The sequence below is a fragment of the Pongo abelii genome, chromosome 3, assembly GCF_028885655.2.
Source record: "Pongo abelii isolate AG06213 chromosome 3, NHGRI_mPonAbe1-v2.0_pri, whole genome shotgun sequence".
Classification (NCBI taxonomy): Eukaryota; Metazoa; Chordata; class Mammalia; order Primates; family Hominidae; genus Pongo; species Pongo abelii.
The window spans coordinates 202,284,945-202,298,770 of record NC_071988.2 but is presented as its reverse complement, the minus strand read 5'-3'; the positions used below and the strand labels follow the sequence as shown (position 1 = coordinate 202,298,770).

The window sequence follows — 13,826 nt, the reverse complement described above, 5'->3', positions numbered from 1 at the left end:
AACATTAATGTGTTTCATCTATTTTTATGTTAATTAATAATTTGAAATTTATTTTGGAATATGGCATAATGTAAAGGTATAAATATATTTCTTCATAAATTGCTAATTAATAATTTCAACATTATTTACTGAATTATTCATCTCTTTTCCTTTAATTTCAAAAACTTCCTACTATGCTTTAAATGTATCACACATAAAGGATATGTTGGAAACTGAATCCTCAATACAAGAGTATTGGGAGGTGGGACCTAAAGAGAGCTGACTTGGTTTATGAGTGGTCTGCCCTCCTGAATGGATTCATGTGGATTCATGCTGTTATCCAGGGAGTGTTTTTCTTATTGCAGGAGTGGGTTTATTGGAGCAAGTTTGCCCTCACCTCCACATACATACGTGTGCTATTTTCCTCTCTTGCTTTCTGCCATGAGATGACATAGCAAGAAGGCCCTCACAAGATGACACCCTCTTGATCTTGGACTTCCTATTCTCCAGAATCATGAGAAATAAATTTATGTTTATAAGTTACTCAGTCTGTGATTCTGTTGTAACAGTTCAAAATGGACTAAGATACTTCTCTCGTAAATATTAAATATATGTAGCAAGGTTACATACAGCTTTCCCTGTGTTTTTACCATGATTAGATGGCTGTTAGCTTTATGTTCCCTGCAACACACTGTACCTAGTTCCCTGTTCATCAGTGGGGCTGGTGATCACCCCATTTGTTGTTTCAGTCACTCACCCACCTTTAATAAAATAGGATAGTTTCAAGAAGAAAATAATTTGTAAATTGGAAAATCTGTTACTATTATGTGCTGAGTGATCTAATGAATGTGATTACAGCAGATAGCCAGAAAGACCAAATTCATTCTCTTGCCACTTATCTAGTGCAGAGCATTGAACTAGTATCAAGTTGATGAGCAGGAAGAAGGAGAAAGGCCAATTGGTTTGGGAGATTATTACAGGGGCATATTTCTAAGAAGAAAATAATCAGAAAAAAGCTACCAGAGGAAACACATTTATGTGGGCACTTTAAGTAGGAGAAGGTGTTGGCAAATTGAATAAGGGTATGTAGTGAAAATTAAACAACAAAAAATGCATGAAACAAGAAAAGGCACATTAAAAAATTTTTATATAATAGCCTTCATTGAAAAAAATATAGTGCTTTCAAGTTACTGGAATGTGTGAGGAAAATATATGATATCCCTCACTGGAAAATAATAAATAGCTGTGAACTTACCAGAATGTGTGAGGAATCCCTCACAGATAGAAAATAAATGTGATCAGAACAACAGAGAACAAACAAAAAAGGAAACCAATCATAGGTCTAAAAATGCACAGAACACTGCTATGGAGGTGGAAGTAGTTGCAGCAGCAATTGGAGGGAGACTGAGGACAATTGTCAGGATTACAGACTCAAGAGTAGCTGGGCAGATTGGCCTCACTCCCTATGCTGGACAGCTGGTGGAAACACTGTTTGTTACTAGGCACAAGCAATGCCTGGAAATAGAAACAGAACAACGTTTTAAATAGCTAGTGACTTCCAGGATCCACAGCATCCACAGCATCTGTGGACAGGTGAACAGCAATCCTCCAATAAAATAATGAGCAGTAAATTAAGGATCAAGAGGAAATTAAGGACACCTGGCATCATGAAATAATTCACCATACTCAATACAAGGCAACATTAGTAAAAACAAAGTTATTACAGGAAAAAAAGGAAAACATTTGAAACTAAAATATAATGAATTACCAATTTCCTCAGAGGAAATTGGATGCATGATGGTGGAGTGAAAGAGGGTAAAGATAATAGAAAATAAAAATACTTTGAAAGAAAAATAAATTTAAAATTTGATTATTAGATTGAAGTAAAGAAAGAGGCAAATCAGTAAGCAGAAAAAGAAGCCAAATGATTCTCCCAGAATTAAAAGCAAAAGGAGAAGGGAAACTATGACAAAAAATATTCAGAAGCAATGAAAATAGAAAAAAAATCAAAAGCCTTTTAAATATTGCAGAAATCAGAGAGACATGAAAGAAAGCAAATAATCAAATAAAATGCAGAAATAATTATCAGAGCTTAAAACAAGAAAAACCTCTTTTGAAGAAAGATGAATAAAAACAAGCTCATATCTGGTGTTATCTCAATGAAATTTCAAAAGGCCAAGGGCAAATAGAAAAGTCTGAAAGAAAGACGTGATAGGACAAAAATTATTACTTGTTTTTTTTGTTTGTTTGTTTTTACCTTTCGTTTCCACCTCATCATTAAGGATTTTGGCTTTGATTACTGTGGTAGGCAGAATAATGACCCTCCAAAGATGTCTGCCTCCTAACCCCCAATACTGTGAATCAGTTTCTTCATAAGGCAAAAGATACTTTGTAGATGTCATTTAATGTAGAATCTTGAGGTAGGAAGACTATGCTCAATAATCCAGGTGAGCCCAATATAATCACAAGGATCCTCATAACGGAAAGAGAGAGGCAGAGAAGGGCATATGATAACAGAAGCAGAGGTTGGATATATGATTGCTGGCTTTTAATGGAAGATGGTCATGAGCCAAAGAAGTTGACTAGCCTCCTGAAGCTGGAGAAGACAAGGAACCAATACTTTCCTAGAGCCTCCAAAGGATTGCAGCCCTGCTAATGTATTTGTTTTAGCCCAGTTAGACTTCTGTCCTCCAGAACTGTAAAACAATAAATGTGTGTTGTTTAAGCCACTAGGTTTAGGGAAACTTTTTATAGCAACGATAGGATACTAACACAAAATCTCAATGTCTACCTCTCCTCTGTTCTCACAGAGCTTGCTTTCTGCCTTTGAAGATTATCTGTTGGGCTTCCATGATAAATAGTCAAGAAAAGTAGAGGGAGAGTAAGAAAAAGCTTGTGGGATGCACCAAGCAAGGAATTTGTGGAAAAGTGGTGACAGTGTGTGTGAAAAGTTTCAAAAACAAGATGCGAGAGGAATGGAACAGAGTGAAAAAAGATGTAAGAGCATCAGGGTTTTTTGAAGGGGGTTTATCTTGTTTGGGATTCACTGAGCTTCCAGAATCTGTGAACTTATATGTTTCACCAATAGTGAGATGTTTTCAGCTATTATTTCTTTAAAATTTTCCCCTAACACCACACTCTTTCTCCTCCCTTTCTGGAATTCCAATGTCATGGATGTGAGACACTTTGTTATTGTGCACAGTCTCTGAAGATGTGTGTTATCTGTTTGTTTTCAGTTGTTTTTCACTCTAATTCAAATTGGATAATGTCTATTGATGTCTTCAAATTCACTGATACTTTGCTCTATTATTTCCATTCTTCTATTGTACTGAATATTTTTCCTTATTGTACTTTTCTGTTATATAATTTCTATACTTCTTATATAGTTTGTTTTCTTACTGATGCTTCCAGTTGTCTTATTGATTTCAAGAGTGTTTGTGTTTGCTTGTTGTGGCACCTGTATCTGCCTTAAAACCTTTGGTCAGATAATTCCAACATCTCTGTCATCTTAGTGTTGGCATCTGTTGGTTTTCCTTGTTAGTTATTTCTTATATTTCACATATCCAGTTATTTTTAATTATATCCTGATCATTTTGAATATAATTGGAAGTTGACTCAGTTAAGTAGATCACATATTCCAATCTCCATTCTGTGGTTCCAATGCCATGTCAATTTTCAAAGACTTGCAGGTCTGTTTGAATCTATCCCATGAATGTAATAATTCTTTAGTTCAATTCTCAACATCTTTGATTTGATGAATAGGATCAGAGTCACTCACGTGCAGCTGTGAGCAAATGTACGAATTCATAAACATCATTAGGCATGACTCACTATTGCTAGTTCCTTCCTTTCCACTATCTCCATGGCACCTTCTAGTTCTTCAGGGTCTTGCCATAGGCCAGGAAGCTGGGGGTTTAATTATTGTACTCTGCTACACATGCTACATCTACACCTGTGCCTGGAGTCAAGTAAGGAAGAAGAGAAAGAAATAAAATAAAATGGTTTGCCTCATCCTCTTGGGGCTCTGAATGGAGAGGCAAGTTCCCATCTCTCACTCCCTATTTTAGCTCCAAAGGCTGTCATTGCCACTGCCACCTCCTTGAATACAGAATTGCTTGGGTGTGGAGGGGCTTGGGAGTTGATTATACACTCTCTCCAAGCATTAAGAGTATCTTGTGTAGCTCCTCAAGCCAGAACTGGAGGATTTTCCTGGAGCAGTTTTGCACCAGTATGATCACTGATGTGTGATCACTTAAGGGTGTTTGGTACTTCATTTCAGCCCAGGGATACCAGAGGAAATAAAAATGGTAAACTCACCATGGTTTGAGGCATACTTTGAATTCCTGTGGTCTCCTCAATCCTCCTGATTCATCCTCTGATTGTTGCTTCATGCATTCTGTCCAGGGTTTATAGCTATATTCTATAGGGTTATAGCTTGCATTCTATCCCGGGTTTATAGATATAGTGGAAGAGGAAAGATATGTTGTGCTTACTTCATCTGGAAGAACTCCAATTGTATTTTTTTTTTTTTTTTTTTTTTGAGATGGAGTCTCGCTCTGTCACCCAGGCTGGAGTGCAGTGGCGCAACCTCGAACTCCCGGGTTCATGCCATTCTCCTGCCTCAGCCTCCCAAGTAGCTGGGACTATACAGGCACCCGCCACCACGCCCGGCTAATTTTTTTTGTATTTTTAATAGAGACGGGGTTTCACACTGTTAGCCAGGATGGTCTCTATCTCCTGACCTCGTAATCCACCCGCCTCGGCCTCCCAAAGTGCTGGGATTACCGGCGTGAGCCACCAATTGTCATGTTTAATGCTATGGGTAGCTTTTTTGAAACTCAGTGATTGTTGGGACTGAAATAGGCAAGTCACACCTTCAATAGGATTGTTATCTGTGGGGGTAAGACTGTTCCATGCTTTTTACCCAAAGGTGTATCCTCGACTAAATTATCTCTGTAGAGGTAAGCCAAAAGCCCAGTTTTACTGCTAGGCAATTGGAACAATAGTGAAGATGATCAGGCCCTAATTTAATCTTCAAGCATAATGATACAGGAGTGATACCAGAAATCTAAAGATATAGCAAGGAAGTCACAGTTGTCAATTATCTCTCTTTTCTATTGTGGGCATGCTGTCAGATAACACAACCTAGGGAGCAGTATGTGTTTATTAAATTGAAAATGACTGTCAAAAATAGGTTTCAGGAATAGAATTGTATCAGTTTCTTAAGAAGCTAGATTCCTTTTTGGATGATTATATAAGGATAATTAAAGAACAATCATACAATTTCAAAGTCTCTGCCAGTCTAAGAATGCATGCTTTGGAGATATGGTCATAACTGAAGGATTTACATTGCTCAGGCTTTGGAAATGCTGGACTAGACTATATCCTACAAGACCCTTATAGTTTCTTTTTTATTTTTTTAATTTTAATTACTTTATTTTTTTTTTTTTCAAATAGAGACTAAGTCTCACTGTGTTGCCTAGGCTGGTCTCAAACTCCTGGTCTCAAGTGATCCTCCACCCTCAACCTCCCAGTGCTAAGATTACAGGCATGGGTCACTGTAACCGGCCAAGACCTTTGTAGATTCAGTAAGAAAATATAGCACAGGATCCCAAGAGATGGACTCATCTGCAATTCCAACATCCCATGAGAATGGATAAATTGGAGATTAAGAAATGCCTAGGAGTCAGAAATATAAGGGAGGGGTGTGTGTGCACGCACACATGCGTGTGTGTGTGAATCTATACAAGAAATTGGAATGGTAGTTTCTCTTTTTTTTTAACTTTTAAGTTCAGGGGTACAAATGCAGGTACGTTACATAGGTAAATTTGTGTCATGGGGGGTTGTTGTACAGATTATTTCCTCACTCACATATTAGGCCTAGTACCTGTTAGTTATTTTTCCTGATCCTCTCACTCCTCCACCCTCCACCCTCTGAAAGGTTTCAGTGAGTGTTGTTCCCCTCTGTGTGTTCACGTGTTCTCATTATTTAACTCCCACTTATAAGTGAGAATATGTGGTATTTGCTTTTCCGTTCCTGTGTTAGCTTGCTAAGGATAATGGCCTCCAGCTCCATCCATGTGGGGACATGCAAAAAACATGATCTCATTCTTTTTTACAGCTGCATAGTAATCCATGGTATATATGTACCATACTTTATCCAGTCTATCATAAATGGGCATTTAGATTGATTCCATATCTTTGTTATTGTGAATAGGACTGCAATGAACATATATGTGCATGTGTATTTATAATAGAATGATTTATATTCCTTTGGCTATATACCCAGTAATAGGATTGCTGGTCGAATGGTTCAGCTATTGTGGAACAGATAATGTGGCAATTCCTCAAAGACCTAAAGAGGAATTCCCACACTGTCTTTATTGCCACAGTGTCTCCCACTGCCTTTAGGTCTTTAGGTCTTTGAGGAATTGCCACACTATCTCCTACTGTCTTTAGGTCTTTAGGTCTTTGAGGAATTGCCACACTGTCTCCCACTGCCTTTAGGTCTTTGGGGAATTGCCACACTGTCTTCCATGATGGATGAACTAATATACACTCCCAACAACAGTGTATAAGTGTTCCTTTTTCTCCACAATCTCACCAGCATCTGTTATTTTTTGATATTTTAGTAATAGCCCTTCTGTCTGGTGTGAAATGATATCCCATTGTGGTTTTGATTTGCATTTCTGTAATGATCAATGATATTGAGCTTTTATTCATATGTTTATTTTTCACATGTATGTCTTCTTTCAAAAAGCGTCTGCTCATGTCCTTGCCCACTTTTCTAATGGGGTCTTTGGTTTTTTCTTGTAAATTTGTTTAAGTTCTTTATAGATGCTGGATATTAGACCTTTGTGAGATACATGATTTGCAAAAATTTTCTGCCCTTCTGTGGGTTACCTGTTTACTCTGCTGATAGTTCCTTTAGCTATGCAGAAGCTCTTTAGTTTAATTAGAACCCATTTGTCAATTTTTGCTTTTGTTGCAATTGCTTTCACATCTTTGTCATGAAATCTTTGTGCATGCCTATGTCCTGAATGGTACTGTTTAGGTTGTCTTCCAGAGTTTTTATAATTTTGGGTTTTAAATTTAAGTCTTTAACCCATCTTGAGTTAATTTTTGTGTGTGGTATAAGGAAGGGGTTCAATTGTAATCTTCTGCATATGGTTAGCCAGTTATTCCAGCACCATCTATTGAACAGAGAATCCTTTCCCATTGTTTATTTTGGTCGAGTTTTTCAAAGATCAGATAGTTGTAGGTGTGTGGTTTTATTTCTGTATTTTCTATTCTGTTTTATTGGTCTATGTGTCTGTTTTTGCTCCAGCATCATGCTGTTTTGGTTACTGTAGCCCTGTAGTATAGTTTAAAGTCAGGTAGCATGATGCCTCCAGCTTTGTTCTTTTTGCTTAAGATTGGCTTGGCTCTTTGGGCTCCTTTTTGGTTCCATATGAGTTTTAAAATAGCCTTCTCTAGTTCTGAGAATATCAGTGGTAGCTTAATAGGAATAGTATTGAATCTATAAATTGCTTTTGGTGGTATGGCCATTTTAACAATATTGAAACTTCCTATCCATGAGCATGGAATGTTTTTTTTAATTTGTCTGTGTCATCTCTGATTTCTTTGAGCAGTGGTTTGTAGTTCTTGTAGATATCTTTCACCTCCCTAGTTAGTTGTATTCACAGGTATTTTATTCTTTTTGTGACTGGGAAAGGCAAAAACTGGCAAGGGGACTGGGAAAGAAAAACTTGAAATTTTAGTCTTTTATAACGGACTCTTTTCAATAAAAATGTATTTTTCATTGTAAAATAAAACATAAAGAGAAAGCAATTTGAAAATAGATATTTGATTGAAAATATTTGTATATTACTAGGATTTGTTGATGGGTATTCTTTTTCATCTTATTCCGTGCATTTACTGTCACAAAAATATTTATTCTGCAATTATTTTTGGTATAATGTTTGTTTTCTTGTTATCCCTAAAATAAAATAAAATTGCATCCTATATACATTACTCTGAAAACTATTTTTATCACTTAGCTCTGTCTCAATAATATACCTTCATATTGATAGACATAGATACAATTGATTCAGGGGGTAATTCTAACATTTCTTAAATTATTTTATACTTAATGAATGTTAGAATTATTCCCTGTTTCTAAGGAGATTTTTTATTAGTATTCGTCTTTGACTTGTCGCATGAAAACTATAAATTTTTTTTAAGAACTGTACCCAAAATACTTTAAAATGTTAAAATATTTGAATAACTGCATTTAAATATCTTCAATATATCACCTGCACTATAATTAATTTCTCATTTTTCTTATATTTTCAGATCTTTACTTAATAAAATATCAACCATATTATTGCTCTCTATTAGTTTAAGTATATTCTGAAAATACAATATTGGTAATGGATTATGGAACAAGAAATGGGTTTCCTCACAAATTGTCAAATTATTAATAGCTGTTTTTGCAATTTAAATTCTTTATTTTCATATTTTCATATATTTTGGTGAGAAACACATAAATATACATAATTTTGAAGATATTAGTAACCCATGTTATTGTGATCAGATAAAGCTACCTAGCTTTCAAGTTAACATAGCTGGGCCTAATTGTTGCTACCAACTTTGTGATTTACTACAATAAGCTAGGCCTCATCCAAAGTAATGCTGAACCACTGATCATCAAACTGAATATTTATCCCCAATTTAGTTAATTTATTCAGCAATCTTGAGAATTTCTGCTCTAAAAAGAAGTTTTATACTATATACATTATATCTTTACAACTTAACAATTTATAATAATAAAAAAGCTTACTCAAAAATTACTTAAAACACTTATCCTCTTATTTCTGAAATTTAAAAAAGTTAACTCACAAGATAATTATCAAAATAAGATATTATTAAAGAACTATTATAAAGTGATATATCTTAAGATGCTTGATTCTAAGATAAATAATACTTTTTTCGAAACTTGAAATTGATAAGCCATAGCATATATGGTTTTTAACTGAATAATCTCCATTATTGCAAAATGGAAAAAATTGGAAAATTATGTGTATGATCAAATACACAATAGACTTATGTGAAGAAACAAAAAGTTATTTCAAGTATCCAGATACAATGCAATAATGAATATTTTACAGATTTTTAAGCTTTAGAGTAATTTTCAAAAGAATTTAAAATTTGGAACTTTTAATTGCGTTTGGCAAATGCAACAAAATATTCAAAGAAATTTAATAGTAAATATGTAAACAAATTTATATTAAACCTCTAGCCAACTTACATCATTGAATAGACTTATTTTTGGAATAAGTCTTCAAATTGTCTTTGAAAATAAAGTTTAATGTTTATCCCATAACTCTTTATATTTTTCTGCTTATTTTGCAATAGAATTTAAAATCTTTCTTCTCTAAAATTACAGTTTATCATCATTCTATAGCTTATATAAAACAAGTTACAACTTCTTTATTGTGACCATAAGTAAGTGAAAATAAAAGAAACTGAAATGCATCTAAAAATAAATACAGATTATAACATAACAATGTATATTGCTAATGTTGTAGTTCAGTTTAAGGATCATGCATTTATATAAATAGACAACTAGAGATGATAATAAGGTATTATTTCCATAGAAAATCTATTCATAGCAATACACAATGCAAAATAGAAGCTGACTCTAATGGTGGCATACTATGTAATTCTCTTTTAATTGAAACCATTCAAATGAGGATGGCCCTGAAAAGGAACTTTTGAAGATATTGGTTAATGAACATGTTAGTTAGTGAACCCAGTTCACTCCAAGACTGCATAATCTGTAACTGTCTTGGTAAAAAAGAATAAGGTCAGTCTTTGCAATTATGATTCTTATTCTCCCATTCCCTATTGTGATGTGACTAAATCTCTATCATACTTTACTTAAAAATATCTTTAGGTAATTACAACAACAACAACAACAACATACTCAAATATTTAATATTTTGCATCAGCGTGTTAGTGATTCCCAAGACCACTCCCAGTTATGTTGATTCGCTAGGAAGACTCACAGGAATTAGCATACAGTTGTACACTTAGCTATGATTTGTAAGCTTTATTGACATATAATTGATAGACATTTGATGAGTATAGACATATGCGTACATTGTGTTGTGCCATCACCGTGATCAAGGTACCAAATATATTTATCACCTCCCCAAATTTTCTTGTGTTCTTTTGTGTTTGTGTGTGTCTGTTAAGAACACTTATGATAAGATCCATCTTTTGAATATGTATTACAGTGCACAATACTGTGTGCTAACCGTAAGTCCCATGTTGCACAACAGGTCTCTGGAACTCATGCAGGTCACTGTTGTTGGGAATGGAGTTTCCTCAAAAAATTAAAAATGGAACTACCATGTGACTCAGCAATCCCACTTCTAAGTGTACATTCAAAAGAATTAAAATCAGGATTTCAAAGAGATATCTGCACTCCCATTTTCTTTGCAGCATTATTCACACTAGCTAAAATATAGAAACAACCTAAAATCCCATTGACTCCTAAATGAACAAAGAAAATCTGATACATACATACAATGGAATTTTGCTCAGTCTCAGCAAAGAAAGAGATCTTACCATTTACAACAACGTGGTCAAACCTCGAAGACATTATATTAAGTGAAATAAGCCAGACACAGCTATGATGTATTACAGCAAAAAGAATAAAAGAATATCAACAAAAGAAAATGGAACATGGGGTGAAGTTTGGAGGAAACGAAGTGCAAGGTACCAAGAGTCATTTCCTAGTACATAGATGTGACTAATTTTTCCAGCAATGAGTTGTGACAACTTGTGTGAAATGTCATCTACCAAGGAAGCACACTAGAAATTCAGTGCCCAGGGATTTTCTTCAGGGATGGGTTTGTAGAGATACCTCTCTCTATCATATATTAAGTTTCTAGCTTCCAAGTAGGAAAGCAGGTGTTCAATATAAATTATATTGTATGCACAAACTGTTTAGGAACATTGAGACACTCTTTATTCTTATTTAAAAATGCACAGAACTTTGACACATGTGGAAACACTCTTGAAATCCGTGTTTCTAAATGCCAACCAAGAGGCAGCAATGCAAGCAAGCCTTTCTAAGGATAATATTTTCAGGGTTGCTGTGTTAACTCTTTTCTGTGTAATAGGATATAGTAATTAAATTTAATGGGGATTATGTTGGGAATATAATAAGTCAAAATTTTCTGTCTTACCATTTTTAAAATAATAGGATAGTCTTACCAAATACTAGGCAAAACCAGAATAAAAATGAAGTTATGTTTGGGAATTAATAGAGGTAAATAAGGTAATATCATGAATATAGGATCACATTAGAAAAAAAGGCTTTTACATTTTAGTATAATAATTATATTATGTCACTTAAACTATTTTAAATGTATTTTAAATATAACATATCAAAAAGACTTTGCACAGTTTGAGAAATGCTAATATAAACAGTGACATTAAATACTCTAAATACTCTATGCATTCTATTTTTACAAAAATTATTTGATAGAAGTACAAATGTGGGAAAGAAGTGTGGCATTTCTCACATGTGTCAGTTTTTGTATTTATTAAAATCCATTTATAATTTAAAAACTAATTGAACAACTAAGGGAGGGTAACTGTAGGTTATTATCCATCTGGATATAGCTCACATACTTACCATCAGGTCATTTTTGGCCTAAATTTATTTTCTGTTGACTCTGCCACTTCTCAGTGAAGGTGTTTTTTCATTGTTTCTTTGGTCTTATTTGATTATGAGATGTATGTGGTTGATGGTATTATTTGCAGACTCTGAAGATAAGTAGAAGGATGCTTTCCTGTGGAGAGTGATTTAATTTGATGTGCCCAGAGCCTAAATAACTTCAGATTTCGACCCCAACTATCCCCTGCCAACTCTTCATTTTGTATGTGACTGCCAGGTTCAAAGTCTCCCTTACTAATATGGGAAAAAGCCCCATGGCCCCAGAGCAATACTGATTTTATTTCTGTCCACATAACTGACTTGTTTGCTTTCAGTGCTCGCCACTTAGGTTCAAGCTCATGCTTTTAATCTCTCTCTCTCTCTCTCTTTTGATTTGTAGTGTTTTCGATTATATCCTGCAGTCTAGAAATGAAGTATAATTTGTGTTTTATGCAGGTTTTAGGTAGCAGGAATGCCCCCAGAGAATTTAACCTACTCTGTTGTTGGAAACAGTACTCCCCAGCACTTTGCTGCTTAATATTCAGTGAATGGTGGCTAATACTGTATCATGGAATTATAATACAGAGAAAATTATTGTGGAAAAATAATATCCGTTTATCACCTTCCCATTCCATAAACATTAACAGTGTTTACTGAGAGCCAAGCACGATACTCAGTACTGAGGCTTCAGAGGGGAAGAAGTAATAGTCCCTACTCTTAAGGGCCAATGCATAGTGAAGGTACAGACCAACATGTAAGTGAACAAATTATAGTACAATGTTATATATACGAAATTAGGTGAAAACAGGATACATGAGTCCAATATGACGTTATGTTTTCATCAAATTCTCATATCCTATTCTATGAGCATCCTGAAAACTATCCTTCCCAAATTCTTGCAGTTGTCCAAGGCCATTTAAATATTAATCTGTCCAGTTAAATATGGGCCAGATAGAAGTGGGCCACTCCAAGGTTAAAGCTGTAAAATCTGCTGTGCCATCCTCCAGTTTCTCTCTTCCTCTGCAGTGGTAATATGGAAGTCTCTTGTGGGGTCACAAGCTCAAAATAACGTGGGTGTCATATTGTGGAGCAGTGCCCTGGGCCATAACCATGATTTACTGTGGGGTTTCTGAAAGTAGGCAAACCACTGAGATGTTACATTTGTTTATTAAATATAGCATAACATGGACTATGCTACCAATAAAATATGGAGGGAGCACAGAAAATGGAATTGACTTTGTTTGGTAGGGACAGGAAGGATTTCTGGAGGAGCGTTCTTCACAGGCAGACATAGAGAAGACCAGGTGCAGACATTAAGGTGTGGAGATAATTAGAATATTGAGGAAACTATAAACAATTGTAGAGGTAATTATTGTAGATGCTAGGAAAGAAAAGAATATTAAGAAGAAGCTGATCCTAGTAAAGAATATTCTATAACAATGTCTAAGAGTTTGGGGCTGCAAGTAATAGAAATGGACTCTAGCTAATTTAAGTTTAAAAAAAATCAACTGATTAAGTGCTTAGGCAGAAAACAGTATGTAGAGAACCAAGCTTAGAGAACTGATGTAACCAAAAGATTCTGGTGCAGGAACCACTTCCAAGATTGCCCAGCATAGACAGTCTGACACCTCTCCCCCTACCTGGCAGCTTCCCTGAACACCCCTATTCTTCACCTTAGATTTTGAGGCTCCTGCCACTAGAGTAAAGCTTTGAGATAAATTGCACATTCTTTTTAAATTTACTAAATATTTGCCCAGTGCTCCAATCCTTTTCTAAAAGCGTTGTCTGAGCTTAAGTAACGTGCCCCTATTTGCTGCCAGGATACAGAGAGTTTCCCATAGGAGAAGGCAGGGTTTGGACATAGGGTAGACAAAACAATAACAACAACAACAACAACAAAACAAACAAACTGTCCTCTAATAAGCCACGCAAGATTTGATCTCATCTTGTGTCATTTCTCTCCTTTCTCTCTGTATGACAAATACTGCAACATTCTTTTATTTCTTCAAACAAGGCCGACTCAAATCTACACACACTTCACTTACTGTTCCCTTTTCATGAAATTCTTTTCCCTCCTTTTAGTTTACCTTTTTAGTGACTCAGTTGTCTCCTTGATAGGTTGATCTTTCTTATAAAT

At 35.1% G+C, this 13,826-nt stretch overlaps 1 long non-coding RNA gene across 1 annotated transcript in view; it reads left to right on the top strand.

Moving 5' to 3' along the window:
• LOC134761319 (uncharacterized) overlaps positions 1-13,826 on the top strand; it is a 32,102-nt gene that overhangs the window by 16,107 nt on the left and 2,169 nt on the right. Inside the window, exon 3 of the long non-coding RNA XR_010139827.1 lies at positions 2,790-2,976. This is a non-coding gene — a long non-coding RNA (uncharacterized LOC134761319). The remainder of the gene's footprint in view (positions 1-2,789; positions 2,977-13,826) is intronic.